The sequence below is a fragment of the Equus quagga genome, chromosome 9, assembly GCF_021613505.1.
Source record: "Equus quagga isolate Etosha38 chromosome 9, UCLA_HA_Equagga_1.0, whole genome shotgun sequence".
NCBI lineage: Eukaryota > Metazoa > Chordata > Mammalia > Perissodactyla > Equidae > Equus > Equus quagga.
Genome location: NC_060275.1, coordinates 89316257 through 89337671, shown reverse-complemented (window position 1 = coordinate 89337671; position 21415 = coordinate 89316257). Strand labels below are relative to the sequence as shown.

At 36.2% G+C, this 21415-nt stretch overlaps 1 long non-coding RNA gene across 1 annotated transcript; it reads right to left on the bottom strand.

Moving 5' to 3' along the window:
- Window positions 1–254: 254 nt before the first annotated feature.
- Window positions 255–21193, bottom strand: LOC124244536 (uncharacterized). Its single transcript, XR_006890070.1, has 3 exons — window positions 20866–21193; window positions 1915–2035; window positions 255–358 (listed from the first exon to the last, which is right to left on the bottom strand). It is a non-coding gene; the product is annotated as an uncharacterized LOC124244536 (long non-coding RNA).
- Window positions 21194–21415: the final 222 nt, after the last annotated feature.

Below are 21415 nucleotides of genomic sequence, written 5' to 3'. Positions count from 1 at the left end.
TAAATTGGATCCCTTGTAGACGACATAAAGATGGGTCATGCTTTTTTTCGCCAGTCTGGCATTCTCTGACTATTCATTGCAGTATTTGGAGCATTTACATTTGATGTAATTTAAAGTACAGTACAGTTAAGTTTGAATCTATCATCTTGCTATTTTTCTATTTTCCTGTACCTTTGTCGTTTCTTTTTCCTCTCTTCCTGTCTTCTTGTAGATGCAATTTTTGTTTTGTTTTGTTTTACTAGTTGTTTATTCTGTATGCCTCTTTGTTTTATATTTTTAGTGGATGCTGTAAGGCAGCCATGTCCAATAGACATATAATGCAAGTCAGGCGTATAATTTCAATGATCTAGAAATCATGCTAAAATCAAAACAAAAGAAGAACAGGTAAAGTTATGTTAGCAGTATATTTTTAATCCAATACATCCAAAATATCATAGAGTAACATGTAATTCACATAATCAATACTGGTACAAACTGGCATCATATTTCTCCCACTGTGATGTGCTGAAAAGATTACACCATTTATGTGATTTTCTACCAAATATGAATAATCTGAATGTAATTGTAGGAAGTAGTCAAACAAAAATTGAGGGGTAGTTCATAAAATAACCAGCCTGTACTCCTCAAAAATTCCGTTGTCGTGACAGACGAAGAAAGACTGAGGGACCGTTCCAGGTCAGAGGAAGCTAAGGAGATGCTATACCCAGATGCAGTGTGTGAGCCTTGATGGGATCCATGATCAGGAGAAATAAAATTGTTAAAAGGGACATTATAGGGATAATTGGTGAAACTGGATAATACACTGCAGGTTAGATAATAGTATTGTATGAAAATTAAATTTAGAGCCCTTTATAGTTTTACTCTTTTTATGTAAGAAAATATCTTTCTTTTTAATAGGTAATACAGCAATAATTAGAGTATATGTTCCTAATGTTTGCAGTTAATTCTTAAGTAATTCAGCAACAACGATAATAATAGATGCTAAATAATAGTAGGTATTGTTATTTTATATACAGAATAAAATGATAAAACAAATGTGGCAAAATATGAAGGTCGGTGGATATTTAGGAGTACTTTGTACTATTCTTGCAACTTTTCTGTAAGTTTTTTTCAAAATAAAAACTTTAAAAATAGTACATTGAGAAAGATTGCTAGCTACATGATCAATCAAGAAACCCAAATCCACCGTATTTCTATGTATTAGACACAATTATGTATAAAACTAAGTTTAAGAGATAATGCCATTAGCAAATATATTAAAATATCAAATATATAGGAATATATTTAAATTAAAATGTACAAAATCTCTACATGTAAAACTATAAAATGCCAAAGAGAGAAATGAAAGAGCAAAATAGATAAGGGATATATCGTTTCATGGCTTAGAAGACTCAATACTGAAAAGATGACAGTTCTCCCCAAATTAATCAATACTTTCAATGCTATCCTAATAAATATCACAGTTATTGCTCCTTTTTAAATTGATGAGCTGATTCCAAAATTCACATGGAAGAGCAAAGGGCTAAGAATAGCCCAGGCATTTTGGAAGAACAAAGCTAAAGGTCTTATTAAGCAGATGTCAGAGCTGTGATAAAGCCATAGTAAATAAGTAATAAATAATACAGTAAATAAGACACCATTATTTTGGCCCAAGTTTGGACAAAATGACCAATGGAAAAGTAGAATCTAAAAACAAATGAAAATATATATTTATGAAAAATTAATAAAAATTTTTGGAAAAGTTAATAGTGAATTGTAGTGAGACCATTTACAATGGTCTTGTAAATAAACGTTGCTGTATCCGCTGGATAGACACATAGCCAAAAATAAACTATGGCTACTAACTCACACCATACACAAAAAATCACTTCCATGTGGATTATGGGTCTAAATGTGAACAGTAAAACAACAAACCTTGCAGAGGGAAACAGAGAATTTTCATAACCTTTGAGTCAGCAAAGATTTATTAAACTGGAAAAATCATAAAGATCCAGTAATTTCAGTTCCAAGATGTTCTTCACAGTGTTGCATATAACTGCAAAAGAAATGGAATAACCTGAAATGTACAATAAATAAGAGTATAATGAAATAAGTTATGTGAAGGATTGATGGAATATTAGGCAACTATTAAAAAGTCTTGTAGAGAAACCAGTATATTTTATTTCTTTATTTAATTTTTTTTTTTTTTTTTGAGGAAGATTAGACCTGAGCTAACATCTGCTGCCAATCCTCCTCTTTTTGCTGAGGAAGACTAGCCCCGAGTTAACATCCATGCCCATCTTCCTCTACTTTATGTGTGGGATGCCTACCACAGCATGGCTTGCCAAGCAATGCCATGTCCACACTTGGGATCCGAACCAGTGAACCCTGGGCCGCTGAAGCGGAATGTGCAAACTTAACTGCTGTGCCACCAGGTCGGCCCCCAGAAATATCTTATAATACCATAAACATTAAACCAAAAGTAGAAAACATACCAAAATGGCTGTCTATTCATGTATTAATATTCAAATATAAATTCATTCTCAGAATTGTACAAAATACTAGACCAAAATGGGTCAAAATATTAGCAATTTGTTTTTATGGATGATAGGTTACCATTTTCTTTATCTTTTACTGTTATCTACATTTCCTACAATGAGAATATTAATTTTGTAATGAGCAAAATAACAGTATTTAATATGATGAGTGTTTCACTTTAAAAGTACAGTTTTCAGATATTTCTTCAGGCCACACATGAGCTGATCTGCTTCCTTCTGACTCTGAGTAATCATAAGCATATGAAATTGGTGCCTTGTAGATCTAGATAAGAGCTGAGCAAAATCAGTATGAATAGCTCTATTTTATAGCCTAAAAATAAAAAGATTTGGGAAAACCTGTTTGTGACATTGTGGGATGAATCCCTGGACAGAAAATGATTTCTTCACATTTCACCTTCCAGATCTGTCTTTGGTTCCAGAATAGTATTCCAGGATAGCTGTATGTGTGGTCAGTAGTTATTCACAAGGTGTGATTTAAGGGTTGCCGAGAAATAACTCAACAACAATATATACCCTATTCTAAAATGTAACAATTGGTCATCTGTTTCTGTCGGTTCCTTGAAGCCAAGGGCAACTTTTATTCACCTTTGAATTTTCACCACTGGCACATAGTGGGACGAATGAATGGATGAATGAAATATTAGAAAACCTCTAGTACTCATTGATCCTCTAAAATGCCAAAGCTTTTCCAAGGGCTGACACATTGTTCCCTAATACGTAAGAATATATAGTTTATCAGATTAACTTCTGTGTTGACAGACCATGAAAATGTCCACTACAGTCACTCCAAATTCAAATCTGGTATCTTCTCCACACATTCCTCAGAGAACCCCAGAAGGGATAAGGCTTCTAGATTTAGGGAGCAGGAGGGAGGTCTGGGTCTGTCAGACGATGGGATTTGACACTGATTTAAGTCAGAAATATGCACAGTTTGCAGGAAACTAGTGGAAATACATCACTATGACAGGAATGGTGCTTCTCACTCCAGATCTTCCGTCATGATTGCCAAATGCTCTATGTGCCTCAAAGTCTGGGAGGTCACATTTTACATCTGTGGTTAAGTTTTCACAACACCAAAAGTAACTCATGAATCCACTGCAGTGCTTAGCCAACGTAAGCAAAGCATCAGTCAGCTATGGCTGACTACAACTTGGTACTTCTCTGTATTCACTTACTTATTTACCCATTGGCTCAAACACTTACTCAGTACCTGTTATCAGCTAAATCCTACAAGGGATATAAACATGTATAAGACATGATCTGTCTTTTCGGTGGCTCCATGGTCCTCCCATAAAGAAGATCATTTCTCCTTCTCTTCCCTCTTTCCTTTTCCTCCTCCTCCTCCTCCTTCTTCTTGTACTTCGTATTATAGATTTATTGACTATACAATAGTCAATAAATGACTATGAGTCAACTGCACTGTTCAAGCATTTCATGTGTATGAATTCATTCAATCCTCACTATTCTCCATTTTACAGAAGAGAAAACTGAGTCACATGGAGATTAGTTAAAGAATTTGCTAAAGATTAACAGCCCAACAAGACCTGGATTTGAAACCAAAAAAATACATCTTCAGAGTTTGAGCTTATCATTATATATGCATATATTACAATTGTATGTATAATATATACATTACAGTTGCATATATATGATAATATTAAATAGTAATTATAATTATATGTGCAATATATAATATGTATATATATAGTATACATAATTTATGTCTATCTATCTATCTAAAACTAAGGGCCTTCCAAATTTAAGAATGCTCTTCTGTTGGTTATGTCATTACATTATAAACACAATAAGATAAAAATCATCTCAGGACACCAAGAGACAGAAACTAGTCAAAGAGTTCCACATCCCATTTACTCCTTAGAACTACCCTATTACTCACACCGCTTTCAGCTCTCAGTCTGAAGGTGATCACGTCACTTTTCAGAAAGGTCCAGGTCCCAGTGTGACATTGCTTACTTCTGTGGCTGTGGGTCAAAGATCATGAAGGAGGGTAGAGGCATGGTGATGATGGTGCCTGGGCACCTATGGAAGAGATGTAGGACTTGGTCCATCTTCCCTCCTAGCAAAAGGGAGAGGGTTCTAAGGTTATGGAAGCTTGCCTGGGCCATAAGTGGCTAAAAATGAAATCTGAGAACAGTATCCCCTAAGGCTAATCTCAGAAGAAATTGCCCAGGGAAATTCCCAGTCCTTGCCCAGAGAAATTCCATCAGACTTTGAACAAAGGGAACAACTTCTCTTTAAATAAATTAAGAAAGCATGAATTCTCAAAAAGGGTATTTGCATACATTTTTCATCATCCCTCTGTGGCTGCCTACTTTACACAGAATGATGACCACAATTTAATACCTTTATTCAGGGTTTTTCCTGAGTTTTCCCAAGCATTCCCTATAACATCATACCGTATGGGGGAAAAAAAAACAGGGAAAATGAAAGCTAAGTATTATAGAACATAGAGGCAAGGAAATAGCACATCTTGATCAAATAGGTCAGGAAAATCTCCCTGGTTGAGAAGCATTTAGGTTATAAATAGAAGGTAAGAAATTGGAGGTGAGTGACTAGGTTAGGAGAAGGCTCCCAGGCTAGGGGAGAGTTGTGATACCTTGGCTAGAGGTGGTGGAGATGGAGAGGAAGGTACAAGATCCAAAGATACTAGTAATATAGAGATAATGATAGAAAACTGCTTGGCATGTGGAGGATCAGAGAGAGGTGAAAATGTAAAGATTCTGCCTAAGTGTCTGGTGTGAGTGTTTAGAAGAATTGGTGATGTCATTGTCAATGCAAATAATCCATAGTGATCTTTAAATCAAAATTGGGGTGAGTTTATTAGACGCTAGGTCTGAGGACTATAGCCCGGGGCCTTCCTTCCCCAAGGAAGGAATGGCATCAAAGGAGTGGGGTGTACAGTGGTTATATACCTTTTTGGAATGAAGAGCATACATCCCATATGACAGAAAGATGTCTTTTACTACTGTCACGAGATGCTTAACTGGCACAATAGGTCAGTAGTCACAAGCTGAGCACAGCAGATCAGCAATTAATCCTTAGTTTCCAGGAGGGGATGCTTATCCTTAAAGAAGTGCTGATATGGAGGGAAGTTACATCCCTATCTTTAAGGGCATCATTCTTGTCTTTAGGACATAGCAAATGTTTAAAGCAGATGTACAATACCTGCGCAACAGCCCATGTCAGGCCCTTTTGGAGAAAAAAAACAAGGTCAAGCTGAAGTAGTTTTATACCAAATGGCTTCCTTATATACTCCAGTATATCCTATTGCTGTTCACTTATTTATCACTATTAAGGGAAAGAATGAAATCCCTTTTTTTTTTTTTTGAGGGTAAAAAAAGTATTGGGCTGATTAACTTTCAGGTGCTGGTCAGATATGCTTGTGGGGATATCCAGTGGGCTTCCACATGAAAGGGACAAGCGGTCAAAGCTGTAATTGTCGGGCTCAGTTTTCTGTGATGCCTTATAGTCTTCTAAGAGCTTATTCAATTTGATTCTCACAAATAAGCCCATTAGGCAACCAAGAAAGCGATACTTTCTCTCAACTTACAAAATTTCAAAGTTGAGGCATCTTGGTGAGAAGTTTTACGTTGTCTACGGCAGAACTGGCAACCTGAAGATTCCTGCTTCTTTCAGTACTTTTATGCCACAAGCCACCATGTCACAGAGACTGAATATATTATCAATCAAGATATTGCTGAGATCATGTAGAAGGAGTCTAGCCCACTGTAAAGAGAAAACCAATCACTTGGTTCTCAGTGCATTTCATATAGGTTATTTGAAGGAAGAATAAATGTTGACCATTATCTCTCTCTTTTTTCTTTTTGTGAGGAAGAATATTGTAGAATTTTTATAGGAGCCTGAAAAGGCTGCTTCTTAAACAATAGAATTAGTTTAGTATTGTTAAACTTTAAACTGTAATTAAAAAGCAAAATATTGATTCTGTGTCTTAAGATTTAAAATTCATTGCACTTTCAGAGAATATGAAACAATAGTATAGCCAATATTGAGTATGAAATGGAGAAGCCGTTTTTCTACACACACAAGCATTCAAAATTCCCCTGTTCTGTCTGACCACGTGGTATTCTCTCTGCTTGATTGTTATCTATTTAAAGAGGCTGATACAGCACATTAATAGTTCCTAAGCGCTTCTATAAACCTCCCTCACGTTTTTGTGCCAATTTGATATGGTAAAACATGCTTAAGAAGGAGGAGGAGGAGACTAATATTACTACGCCCTAAATAATCCTTCCTCAAAAATGCTTGTCAATGATTATGTTCATAAAAATGTAAATATGTGGGATGGTAAAGGGGAAGACTGGAGCTCTCACTCAGACCCAAGTTCATTACACATTAGACTCTCATCTCAGCTCTACAGAATGAAACCAGGAAGCTCAAAAATAAAATACGGTGATGAGCTATACACCAAGAAGACATTTATACTCTGTTAATAGTAGTAAAATATTTTCGTTATGTTTACTTTTTAAATGAACTGCAAGCAATAAACATTGAGTCTGAATCTGCCATATATGGATAAACTGACCTGTTACTGAGATTTTCTAACTCATGTAAAGTAAATATAGGTTGATATAGACAATGAAAAATTTATATATCATACTAACTATGTTTAAACACATTACTGTATATATGCCTCTTCCACATTCAAATTGTTTTGACGTCCCTTAGCTTTATAATTTCTTATAAACCTTATATATCATTTTTCATGAAATTAATAATGGAAGAGTAACATCATAAGGATAAAGAAGGAGAGTCTACACAGACATCCATAAGCTGGGTGGGAGAGACATGATCAAGGTTACTATCAGGCAAGGTGTGAAGAATTTTAACTGTCATCTACATCCTTAGAGCCAAGATTATGGAATCCTTTATAATCAGCAGGTCAATTAACTTGATAACCTTCAGAATGGGTGGGCCATCTGTTTATGACTTGTCTAAGCAACTACATTTTGAAAACCATAGCTTCCCAAAATTGATAACTATAAAGATATGTAAGCATTATATGCGCTTGTTAAATAAAGTTAAATAAATATAATCGATAGATGAGTCAATATGGAAGCGTAGGACTAAAGTTTTACTTTACTTTCTCTGCCTCATCACATTTTCTCCTTAATCTTTTTTTATATCACTAATATTTAGGAGACAAGGTAAATTCAGGGCAGAGATGATTCTATAAAACCATGCTTCTGGTTTATATTATCAGACATACTTCTTTAATCCGTCACAAGATGTGCTTCAAACTGACGCAGAAAACATTACCAAAGAGGACGGCTGAGGTTAGACTGTTCATAAATAATTATAAACAAATGAATTGTTTACTTAGTCTGTAATGTTTGGGGAGTCAATTATGTTCCAATTTTCAAAGCCCTGCAACCACTCCATCAGTGTGCTACCCGATTCTTTTCCCTATGCAAATTGCAGGTTCTTACTGCATCACACTCATGTCTCGCAATTAAAGCTTTTCAGTTCCTCGTATGTTATGCTCCACTAATTTGAAAGAGGGCACAGCAGTAATGAACTCATCAATAAGTCCCCTTAATTTCAGCCTTTGATTGTGTGATAGTGCCCTGGAGAAGTATATCCGGGGCTTAGTAAATGGGTCTAGCTGTGTCATTATTTCAGAGTGTGTCAAGAAGCCATTTTATATATGCGTTACATAGATGACAGGCAGACTTCTTCCCCTTTACATAACGTATCTCCTGGTATGTAAGCAAAGAGAAGTGTTACTCTCATAGGTTATTTAATGCCACTCACGTATTCTTGCGACCTGAAAGAAACACAAGTCCACTTGTTCCATACAGATGAGTGGGTGGGCCTCCAAGATCAGTTTGGACATATTATGGGTAACAGTTAATTTTAAAGTCCTTCTTTGTTACCTAAGAGCTCCTGCAGCCATCAGCATCTTGCCTCTAACTCCTCGTAACTTTACCTTATTTACTACTACGTTCTTTTCACCCCAGATTTTACTAGATTTATACTATCATGTAAAAATATCTTTTTGTGGATGGAAAAGTAATCCAAATATTGCAGAATTGAATAAAGGAAAATAGCAAATTCTTCTCACTGGCTCTTCCCTGCCACTGCCCACTCCTGCCACAGTGCCAGTCCTCACGGGAAACACTCGCAGATTCGTGTAAATACACCAAGACCTTTGGGACTTACACACATAACATATATTTTTGAATATTTCCATAAAATCATATCATCCTGTTGTATATGTAAAAATATTTACTTAAGCATATATCATAGGTGGGAACTTCGGAGTCACCTGATATTCTTGAACAGCAGCATAATATTCCTTTGTATGGCCATAATGTAATCTCTTTAATCAACCCCTCATAAAGAATATTTTTATTGTTTCCAATTCTTTAATTCTATAAATATGCTGCAGTAAACATCATTGTACATACACGTCGGCATAGTATTTATTAGCAATCATTTATATAATTTTTACAATCTTCCCGGCACTGTTACAAGTCCTCCACTTATTCAGTCCTCATAACAAATGTTTAAATTCAGTACTATTATTATCTTCTGTTTGGAATTAGAAAAAAAGGAGTCACAGAAAAACCAATTTTCTATATAGCTATTAAGCGACAGAACTGCAATTCAAACTCAGGGTTTCTGGCTTCAAAACCGAAACTCTTAGCCACTGTGTAGCGCTGTCTCTAAATGCCTTTGCTTTAGGTGAAGGTCCAAAATTTTAAAATCCATCTCTGCTTTGTTCTGGGTGTGATTAGACGCTTAATTACCAGCCCACTGTCAGCTTTTAAAGTCTTTTCCTTGATACCAAGCCTTGGTGGACAAATCATTCTCTTGATCATATCCTGAGAATTCTTTCTTTTCAGCCCAGTCCTGGTTCCCCTACTCCAGAATTTCAACCCCGCTTCTGTGATTTGAGCCCACCCATAGCCTTGGCTTGGAAACAAAAGAAAAGTTTTTATCACAGTCATCATATAAAGAGCTGTGAACAGTTGGTGTCAATTATGATACAGTACTTGGGAAAAGCTATGAATATTTAGGACACTAAAGAATATCTTTGTCACAGAATCATTGACCTGAGCTTAATATGTGGGTTTGTGACCTTGTAAGTCAATTTCCTCACCCATGTAGTGAAGAAATTTACCTAAATTACCCCTGAGATCTCTTTCAGCATTAAAATTCAGTATTAAGTCTCTAGGTTTCCTGATTCAATTATTCAGATACTTGTTATCCAGTTTGTAGGTTTCTCCTGAACCTGTGAATCTAGCCCGCCTAATCATTTCAGCCATCATAAACATCAAAACAAGCAACGCAAACAAGCCATCAATTCTAACTTTACTGATCTGGCTGAGCTGACGGACTGGTGTAAATAGATTAGGGTCTTCTCCTTTCTCTACCTAGAAGAATATTACTCAAGAACATTCACATGAAATGGTCGCTATAAGTAAAACAGAATCCATGATATGGCATTTTAGGATTATTTTTAATAAGCTTTAGGCAAAGCTGCATTTGGTGTATAATTTGAAAGTGTCCCCTGTTTTTGTGCAGGAGAGCTTGCGTCCTTGGGCCAAGACAAGTCACTGAGGTGGGAGCCAGCCAGCTTTTCAGACTAAGCAGTATGAAAATAAAGGAGCTGTGAAAAGAGAAGGAAGTCAATAGTTGAGAACTAAAGAAACATTCCACATGAAATGGCATTTCATGAAATGCCGCATGAAATCGTGCAGGGTTTGGGGCACAAAGCAGAAACCAGAGGCTGAACAAGTAGATTTGAGTGTGAGCAGGTGATGGAGGACCATGACAAAGATTATTTTGTAAGGAGAGTTTATAGCCTTGCCCAAGGCTCAAGATAACGTATTGGTGAATCTGGACAGGACCTATTTATTAAAGTGAAATTTTAAATATTATGTGGAAGATGCATTCTAGGAAAAAAATAAAGGATGAAAAAATATTTTTTAGAAGCCATTTTTGTTATTTAAATCCCAACTCATGTTACTTGTGTGAGCTCAGAAAAATCTCCTAACTTCTATGAGCCTCCATCACAAATTTATCAAAGGAAGAGGTTGGAGATCTTTTTATGAATATTAGCTGAGTTAACACATTTGTCAAGTATTTGTCAACTGTAAATACCAAGCAATATAGGAATGATTGCTTTTGTTATCATCATTGGATTTCAAGTTCTCAAAGTCAAACTCCATGTGTGTGAATACTTATTACTGGGTTGCTCTCCTGCTATCCTTTGGCTTTTGCCTGCATTCACTCTGTACAAGTGACATGCTTCAGCTGGTCCATAAGTGGCCACCAGAGAAAATAATGCAATGAATTCTATTTGTTCCTTGGTATTTTCAACCAGCTGTTCTTCTCATAGATTTCAAGACCTGATCTTTCAGATTTCATAACCCATTCATTGAATTACTGGAACATGATTCTTGTCTTTGAATCTTGCCTGATATTTTCATTTTCTTGGAATTTCTTTTCCAGCTTTTGACACCAATAATTATAGAGCAAGGGGGAGGTGGATTCCTTTAAGTCGTGAAGCAATAAAATCCAACAATTAATTATCTAGATTTTTTTTCTCAAGCATTGTGCAACTACTGCATGTTACTGGCCTACAAACCATCAGCATTCACTGAGATTGATTAGAACAATTTGAATTTTAGAAACTGAGGTATAAACAATGCATTTTTTGAGTAAAGGAGGACATTCACAACAATAATATACACATCAAGGTTATTTCTATCATATTTATTCTAAGACATTTCAACAAGATGTGTGGTCCCCAATTGCCTTTCCTGGAACCAGCACTAGGCCAGTTGCATCAGAATCATCTTGGGAGCTTTGAAAAAAAGTGATTAAATCCTCAAGCCCTGCTGCTGAGTTATTGAATCATAACCTCTGGATATGGAACTCAGGAATATAAGTAGTGCTGAAAGTTTCTCAAGTTATTCTGATATCAAGCCAGGTTTGGGTAGCACCTTTGGGTACCAGATTTGATAATGTACATGTAGCTCAGGTTTGATTTCCTAAGTCTAGGCATTATGTATCTCTTTACATTAAGTAGCTGTGAAAGATTAATTTTTTCAACTGCGTAGGTCCATCTCATAGCACAATGTATGGCACATGGTACTTACTTAAGGCAGTATTCAATGTACAAAGACTGAAGTCTAAAGAATTTTATCAAAAAAATTTTTTTTTCTAAGAAAGATTTGCCCTCAGCTAACATCTGCTGCCAATCTTCCTCTACTTTGTATGTGGGTTATCACCACAGCATGGCTGCCAATGAGTGGTGTAGGTCTGCGCCTGGAAACCAAACCCGGGCCACCGAAGCAGAGCACACCAAACTTAACCACTAGGCCACAGGGCCAGCCTCTATCCAAATATTATTTAAGACCAAAACTCAGAGTAAGATAAAAAAGAAAGGAAAAATGAGTAACACAACTGAGGCTACGTACAATTTCCGTTGTTGTTATCTAAACAACTGAATTTCTGCAGCTACTCAAACTTATCTACAGTTCTTTTCCATTGAAATAAAAAGTAGCTAAAAAGGAGGGGCTGGCCCCGTGGCCGAGTGGTTAAGTTCGTGCGCTCCGCTGCAGGCAGACCCGTGTTTCCTTGGTTCAAATCCTGGACACAGACATGGCACTGCTCATCAAACCACGCTGAGGCAGCGTCCCACATGCCACAACTAGAAGGACCCACAACGAAGAATACACAACTATGTACCGGAGGGGCTTTGGGGAGAAAAAGGAAAAAGTAAAATCTTTAAAAAAAAAAAAAGTAGCTAAAAAGGAAAATAGGATCCACGGAAAATCATGTACAACCTTGGATGTAGACAGAATAAAACTTTCAGACACTGTGAGAAAAGATTTGGTCTGTGAATAAAGTCATTCAAAATACATTGGGGAAAAGTTAAATTCTTTAATTTATATAAAATTAAAACCAAGTCTACTATTTGAATCAGTGATTGTCATAAAATAAATTGAGTTATGTAATCTTACTAAAGAAATGATGCTTTGGAGACAAATTTGCTTAAAATGTCCCATTTCTCTTTCTGGTCCTCTTGACCATAAAAATGTTATTTAGGCAAATAATTTCTAATTTTAGGAGACTCAATCCCTCTTCCCTAATACTGGAACAACTCAATTAGTTTTTATAAATTACTGAAGGAAGGATAGAATCCAATGCACTCATGGCTCGGAGTATGAAATATACATTGGTTTTACTCATTTAAAACACTAATTTTTCAAATATCGTATTCTTCTTCCCAATATCTAATAGGCTAATTATTTCCAGGTCATTAGAGCAATCTTATGTATTTTCGTTTTAGAGAGATTTTAACATCTACCATTTCTCCAAGGTTAAACCCATTCTCTCTTTTCTTAAGGAATATGTGTTAAGTTTTGTAAAGTACTAATTTTATTCCCCATGTAGCACAAAATCTCAAACATCTTTGGTTTTTAAATAAATTAATAGTTTAAGTATTTAGACAAGCAGAGCTCCAAGAAAAATATTTTTAGTCAAATTGAAACACTCCTATTCTAGAACTTCCATTTCCAAGCACTGAACCATAAAAGCAGAAAGATTCCCCTATACTAAACTAGCACTGAAGGATATTACCCCCAAGATACATAGCAGTCACTAGTCTCACCTTATGGAGCATCTTTTTTAATCATCTAGGAGAAAATCCTATCATAACACTATTGCTAGACTCTGTCAGAGGACTAAAATGGATCTGCATATGAAGTTGTAGACACAAAAGGATTATCGCTTTCTTCAGTTTATCTTTTCAAACGTGTGGTAGATTGTAAAAACGACCGCGAATCTTCCGTTCCTACGTTCACCCTTGTTATGTGACATTGGAGCATCTCCCATCAAAAGTTGGAATCTGTTTCTCACCCCTTGAGTCCAAGTTGGCCAGACAACCTCCTTTGGCCAATGAGACTTTAACAAGCCTGCCCCAAACAGGGGCATCAAAAAATGCTGTACATTGGGCTCCACCCTCTATTGCTGATCCTGGAAACCCTGAAACTGCCATCATGTGGACAAGCCTGGAATGGCCTGATGGATGAAGAGAGACACATGGCCCTGTTACCCTCATCAGCCTAGCTGTCATCCTAGCCAACAGAGACAGCTGCTAGACTATAAGGCCATCAACTGCCATCTGAGTACAGAAACATGAGTCATCACAGATAAAGAACTGCTCAGCTAAACCCAGCCCACATTGCTGCGACAGAGAATTGTGAGCTAAACCAACGGTTGTTGTTTCAAGCCATTAAGTTTTAGAGCAGCTTGTTAAGCAACAAAAACTGTCTGACACAAGGAGATAAATTCAAATTCATAACAAGCAAGAGGCAGAGGAGAAAGTAGAGTTCTGCTCTTGTTTGGTTACTCCAGAAAAACCTTTAGAGTCTATCAAATGGAGGGGTCATCCCAGCACACCAGACCCTGCATGGTTCTTTGGTTCTTTACAAAAGAATAACAAAGGGAACTAACATTTGATGCATGTCTTCTATGTATTAGACATGGCCATAGTTTTATGTCCATTATCTCATATGATCTTTGCAGCAACGCATGAGTTAAGATGCAGTATTGCTAGTTTAAAGATGAGAAAACTACAGCTTAGAGTATGTGCCCCAAAGCTACACACTTAGAAGGTGGCATAACTGAAATTCTAATGCAGTTCTGGCTATCTCCTAAGCCTATTAAATTGGGCCGTAAACGCAGCCCCGCTGGGAGAAACCAGTGTGACTTTCTAAACAGGTGATTGAATGCCTGGCACAAATTCAGTCAAGGTTTGACTTGGAGTTGGTTTCTCTGGTCACACTGTTAACAAAGTTGACTTTCTGAAAGACAGACCTGGTCTCATCACTTTTATGTAAAAGATTCTCTCAGAACCTTGAGGTACCCCTGTCATGCCTTCTCTTGGACTCAATGCTCCATTACTTATAAACTAAACACAGTTTCCATGACACCTCAAGCTCTTTTTTCCTTTAGAAAAAAGTTAACAAAGCATTCCAAACATAGAAAATTAGAGGATAGCATAATGAAAATTCATTTACCTATCATTGAAATTTGTCAAATCATTTCACATATTTAGTTTTTCTTTTTTTTATGAGATATACATATAGAAGAATTACAAAAGATATATACACAGTCTTTAAAATATTTGTAAAATAAATATTTATTAAATTGCGCTAAGGTCCAGGGCCACAGAGAGTGGAGGTAAACTCTGGTGAAAAAAAAACATTAAAATTGTGTCCCCAGCCAGGATGGGCCTGCTAAAATGTGGTTACAAGATGATCGGTATTGATATACACAACACAGTCTGGCGCCAGACCCACTTCTGGATTCTACTGTAGGAATTTGTATCTCTCTAAAAGTTTTTGAAGATGTCCAGGGTTTACATTACACACCTTTTATTAACCACAATCTACCTTCAAATACTTGTATACTGCTTCACATGTAATACAAAAACATTACAGCAGTGGACTCCAAATTCCTCCCTCTGTTCATTTTGCCACTGTTGTCATCCATTCTACTCCTACATGTGCTAGAAACGAACAATACATTCCCACTAGTTTTGTTTTAGAGGATCAATTATCTTTTAGGACAATTGGAAATAATAAAATAAAATAGTTTTTATTTCTTTTATTTATATTGTTTATAATGCTCTTCCTTTCTTTGTAGAAATTCAAGTTTCCATTAGATGTCATATGTCTCCTGCCTGAAGAACATTATTTTATATCTCTTATAGTTCAGATCTGTGGATAATGAATCCTCTGTGTTTCTGTTTGTTTGGAAATATACTTTTCTCTACTTAATTTTTGAAAAATAATTTTGCTTTGTTTAGAATCCGGGGTTGACAATCTCTCTCTTTTCTTTCAGCACTTCAAACATGTCAGTACATTGTTTTCTGCCTGGCATAATTTCCAATGAGAAATCTGCCTCAATTCTTACCTTTGTTCCTCTGTATGTAATATGACCTTTTTCTCTGGCTGGCTTCGAGATTTTCTTTTTATCTTTGGTTGTCAGCAGTTTGAATATAATATGTCTAGTTGTAGTTTTTCACTAATTACTTAGGGATTTAGCCTGTTTGGTGCCATCTTATCTTCTTGGATCCATTGTTTGATGCTTTATTTTTGGAAAATTTATGCTTTCAAATATTCCTTCTGTTCAAGTTTCATCTTCTCCGCCTAGGATGTCAATTAAACGTATGTTAGACCATTTTATATTGTCCTACAGTTCTCGGATGCTATGTTCTGTTTTCTTCACTTTTTTTTCTCTTCGTGTAGCAGTTTGAGTAATTTCTGATTACTTATCTATAAGTTTGATTCTTTCGTCAGTAGTGTTCATTCTACTGATGAGTCCATTGAAGGCATTCCTCATCTTTATTACCATGTTTTTCATTTTTACATGAATTTTACACTAGATCCTTTTTGTATAAATTATGACTGTTTTAAATTCGCCATCTATGGTTCCAAAATCTGGGTCATATCTAAGTTTGGTTAGGTTGATTGCTTTGCTTCTTCTCAATGTGCTGTATTTCTCTTGCCTCTTTGTGTTTTGCAGTTTGGGATTGAAAGCTGGATATTTTGTATAGGACAGTAGAGTCTGAAGTAGATAGTGTTTATGCATATAAATGGGCATACTTCCCTTTGCTTGGCTTTTAGCTTTGGGAGTAGATTCAATCTGGACAGAAGATGAGCTGCATCTTGGTTTTGTTGTTTCTATAATTACTCTCAGTGCACTACAAGTTTCAGATTCCTTTAGCATTACCTGTAGGTGAGGGCTGGTTTCCAATTTTCTCAATGTTATCCTTTCACTGTCAGCTCTAGGCTTTTCCTTTGAGTGTGTACCTCAGAGAAGTTCCTTCTCCATGCTCTTGACTCTCCTCTAGAAGTAGACTGCTGTTGTTTGCTACTCAGTGTTTGCAAAGGTGATATTCAAGAGTAAGAAGGAAGAGAGTGTTATTCTCTGTTGTCCTAGTTCAGCTAGTCTTAGACAGACACTGTGTCTGAGTCTTGGGTATGGGCCTTAGTGATTCTGCCCTTTTTCTTGTAGTAGGTAATTTCTAATGGTTTAGGCCTATGATGCATTCTTTTCCCATCCCCACAAGAAGGAGTTTCTGGGTTTCTTTCATTTTTTTCCTATTTTCTTCCCTTAGTAGCAATAGCCTTTCACTGTGTCCTGAGACAGACAGTGTTTGCTGATCTCCCCATAGTGGTTTAAGGCTTTTGGTCCATAGAGGATATAGAAGAGAAGGATATGTGTGGGGCTTCATGCATTTCCCATAGTAGCTGCTGCTTCACACATCTAGGCCTGCACCACAGGGAGGCTTTTTCTGCACTCCCCATCCCCATGTCAAATCTTGTGATCCTTCAGGGAGCATCCATGGAGAATTCCCTTGAGTCTGCAGGCCCAGGGGTTCTATTCTCTCACATTTGCTCACATTCAGCTTTCGACAATTCATAAAAATTTTAGTTCAATTATTCTAATATGTTTGTATGGTGTCTGAAGTCTCTTTCTCCTATGCTATGCTTTGGTAAGCAATTGCTTGCATTCTTTTTCTCCTTGGAGATGTCTGTCTTTCCTTAGACTTCAGGCTAGTTGATTGCCCTACAATCTTAGCTCCTAATTGGAGTCCAGAAAGGTTATGATTTTGTAGATCATCTGGCCTTTTCACGTCATAAAAAGAGGAATTACACTCTCTACAGCTTTACACATTGTAAATGAATTCTGCCTTAGTAATTTTTACTGATATTCTCTGTTTTTGCCTGCCATTGTCCGGGTCAAATAATAGAACATTGCAAGTCTCCTATCCCCCAGAAATTTTAATAGGAAATGCCAAATTATTTTCCAAAGTAGTTGTACTAGTTTACACTTTCACCAGCAGTGGATGAGAGTTCCCGATGCTCCTCATCTTTGCCAATGCTTGGTATTGTCAGACTTTTTAATTTTTACCAACTTTGTTGTATAAATTCGTATCTCATTTTATTCCCCCAATGACTAATGAGGTTCAGCATATTTTCATTTGTTTCTTGGTCATCTGGGTTGTGTTATGTGAAGTTCCTATTCAAGATTCATTCTCATTTTATCTTCAGGAAAATGGATTATCTATTTTTTTCATAATGGTTGACTTTCTTTTTCTTATTGATTTGTAGGAATTCTTTATATATTCTGGTTACTAACCCTTTAGTTATATGTATATGTGTTGAAAATAGTGTCCCTCACATTATGGCTTGGCTTTTGCCCTTTTTATGATACTTTTGATGGAAATAAGTCATCAAATTTAATATAATGAAATTTCCCAAACTTTTTCTTTATAGTATTACTTTTTGTGTCTTGTTTGAGAACTCCTTCCCTAACTAAATCCACGAAAATATTATCCTGTTACCCCATAAACTCACAAATCTTATAAACTCATATAAACATATTATGTTCTGCCTGCCATATATAGCCTTCATCCATAGAGAATTGATTATTTTTTTACAATAGTCATGTTCTCTACCAATCAGTGTGCACATGACTCTTTGTATATCCTCCTCCTATTCATTTTACAGGAATCCATTCAAATATTATCTCCCTGGTGACTCTTTCCATTAAGTCATAGTGTATTGCTTCAGACTTGTTGCTTTCCTAGGAGGAAGTCATCCAACAATGATTTTTTAGAACAAACTGTGTTCTGGGCAGTAGACTAAATTCTGGAGGCACAAAGAAAAAGTTACAGCTACTGCCTTCAGCATTTCTTAGCCCACTTCAGGATTTCTTTTTTGCTTTTCTCTCTTTTGAAGCCCTAAGTCCTTGGGCAGTCTTAAACCTATGGTCACGTTCTTAAAATATTATTTTTATATTTATAAAAATAAAGCAAACAACATAACAAAGGAATCTAATGCATTAGAATAGTTACCAAAAGGTTAAAAATTATGAAAGAGTAATATATATGCTTCTTAATAATCATAGTAAATAACAGGGTCTAGGGGCAATTAGAATAATTACTGTAATTTTGGAGTACTGTTGAGGCTGAACAATATTTTGAGATATCTGCAACGATCATAATATGATATAAAAATACCATATTTATTGGTGACAAAGTCACAGGTACTGCTAATACTACTGTGACTTGTTGCCTGTAGTCATAATTGAAGGCAGTGCTAAATTTTATTCAATTTTAGTGAAAATAAAGATGCCATTTTTTTCCCACTCAAGTTTGAGACTCTGTATTCTGTGGCATCAGGTTAAGGATCCCTGGTCTTCTGGAGAAATTTGAAACGTTTGTGATCCTGGCCTGCAGTAAGATATACCTTTGACATCACAAAAAAGAAAAAAATAGTTTAAAGCTTCAACACTTATCCTTCCTATATGTAATGCAGTCTGTTTTCCATTCTATTCCAGTTCATTTTTTAAAATTCTGGATGAAACCCACTAAATTTATTTCACAATTTGCTAATGGAATATCAGAAGTCTGAAAACACTGAAAGAGTTCGGCCTCATATTATTCTTTATAAACAAAAGAGTTTCTTCTTCCATATATCAAGTTTTATTTTTACAAAGCTCTTTTAGAATTTTCCTTTTTGTAATGTAATTATGGTTTTTCATGTCTGTTACACTGAACCATAACAATGTATTCATTTACTATTTTATTTTCACGATTCTTTTGATCTAATGGCCTCGTAAAGATTGAATCAAAAGCTATAATACAACATCCTCATCTCATGTTATCAGACACACACAGAGTAGAGACATTAACGTGCCAAACTATTAGCTGCCTAAATGTGATTTGGCTCACTAGATGGGCATTAGTCACACATTTCCCATAATCACCCACCACATGGAATGGAATCTCCAGCTATTCCAGGGTCACTCCCTACTGTTAACCAACCTGAGAGAACATTTATATGTAATCTTAACAGAGGGCATGTGAATTTCCCCACGGCCCATCAATTCCACCAAAACTGAAGTATTACCTGTCCAACATTGGGCTCTGGGCTCGGTTGTCAGAGTGGGATTGTGTATGGACTAAGATTTCCAGGTTTTAACTCATAGATATCTTAAGAAAAGAGCTGCTCCAGAGGCATGAAGGTGAATTGAGTCTTTCAGGGCCCTCAATCTTTTGATCCTATTCTCAACTTTCTTTGCCACTTAAGGGTAGCCCTTGCTCTTCCTTCACACAGCATCCTTCATCATTCTCCTTTTTCTCCCTCTAGCATGTCTTTACAAGCCTCCTTCACACTAAACAATCCACTATTAAAATGCAAATACTCTTACTAAGAGAAATACAACTGTAGAATTTCGGGGTTAAGAAAGCAGATAGGGAAGTTTTAGGCAGAAGATGAGCTCATGAATAGGTTTTTGACAGATTTGTGTGACACATTGAAAACATAACTCTCTGGTCCCATCACACATATTAAGAGCCAAGGTTACTTATCAATGAAAGAAAATAAATCTCACTGGCTTGGATATATAATAGTTTTTCACAATTGAAATCAGATCTAGGCTTTGTGGGCTAAAAGGTAGCAACATGATTACATTATTACTGTGTACATTTACCTGTCTTCACATCAACTGGGAGGTTTTATAAGAACAATACATTTTCAATATACTAATATGGAAGAACATTTTAGACAAGTGAAAATTTAAATTTTCAGTAACTTTAGCCTAAAAGTAAATAAATGTTAACTGTTTTGCTTTTTTCCTTGTGAGGAATGTACATTAAAGAAAAGTTGCTAGGTGACCTAAAGTTCAAGTAGGCTCTTGTATGTGGGTATTAAAAATTCATTTCTTTAACATATATTTGTAAAGTATCTACCAAGTGCCAGAAACTTTTTGAACACTGAAGAAACACCAAGGAATAAGATTGAGAGCACTATTGCACTTGGAGGATACAGTAAATAAATATATATGCATCACAATGTACATATTTGAAATTAAATATTCAGTGAGAAAATACTATAATAAAAAAATTGTTTCAAAACTGGAAAATATATATTTGCTAACAGCCATACCATATGAATGGGATTAAGCTTTCTTGCTTCTAAAACAATTTGTATTGTTTGTCTTACTATTACTAATATAGGTTCATTGTAGAAAAGACAGAAATGTATCAAGAGTGACAATGATAATATCATGGTTAACCTTTACTGAGACTTGTACCACATGCTTTTAACGTAGAATCTCATTTAACCTTCATGAATATCCAATGAAATAGGTAAAACTATTAGCCCTATTTTATACACAAGAAAATTGGAACATGAATGGATTAATTTTTCCAAAGTCTAACTTGAATGGATTAACTTTTCCAAAGTCGACTTACCTTGAGTGGCAGCTTCTGGAGTACAAGCAAGACGTGCACGTCATCTGTCTCCAACGTCCATGTCATTAGCCATTATACCATTTGTTGAAGTTCAGAGAATCACTCCCCAAAGATGTCTACACCTTAATCCACGGATCCTGTGTTAAATGGAAGAAGGGACTTTGAAGATGAAACTAAGGTTGCTAATCAGTGGAATTTTAGAAATTCCTGGATTGCCCAACCAGGTTCAATCTAATCCCTCAAGGCCTTAAATTCAAAGAAATTTCTGCAGCTGGGTTCAGTAAGAGGGATGCCATGGAATAAAAAGGTAGGAGAGATGTAAAGCATGAGACAGACTTCCACCCACAGTTGCTGACTTTCAAGATGAAGAGGCCATGAGCTAGAAAATGCTGAAAGTCTCTAGAGGCTGAGAGCAACCACTGGCAACAGCCAGCAAGGAAGTGGCAGCTTCAGTCCTCTAACCAACCACATGGAGCTGAATTCTTTCAACAGCCTGAAAGAGCCTAGCAGTACGGTTTCCTCCAGAGACTTCAGGTAAGAGCCCTGGCTG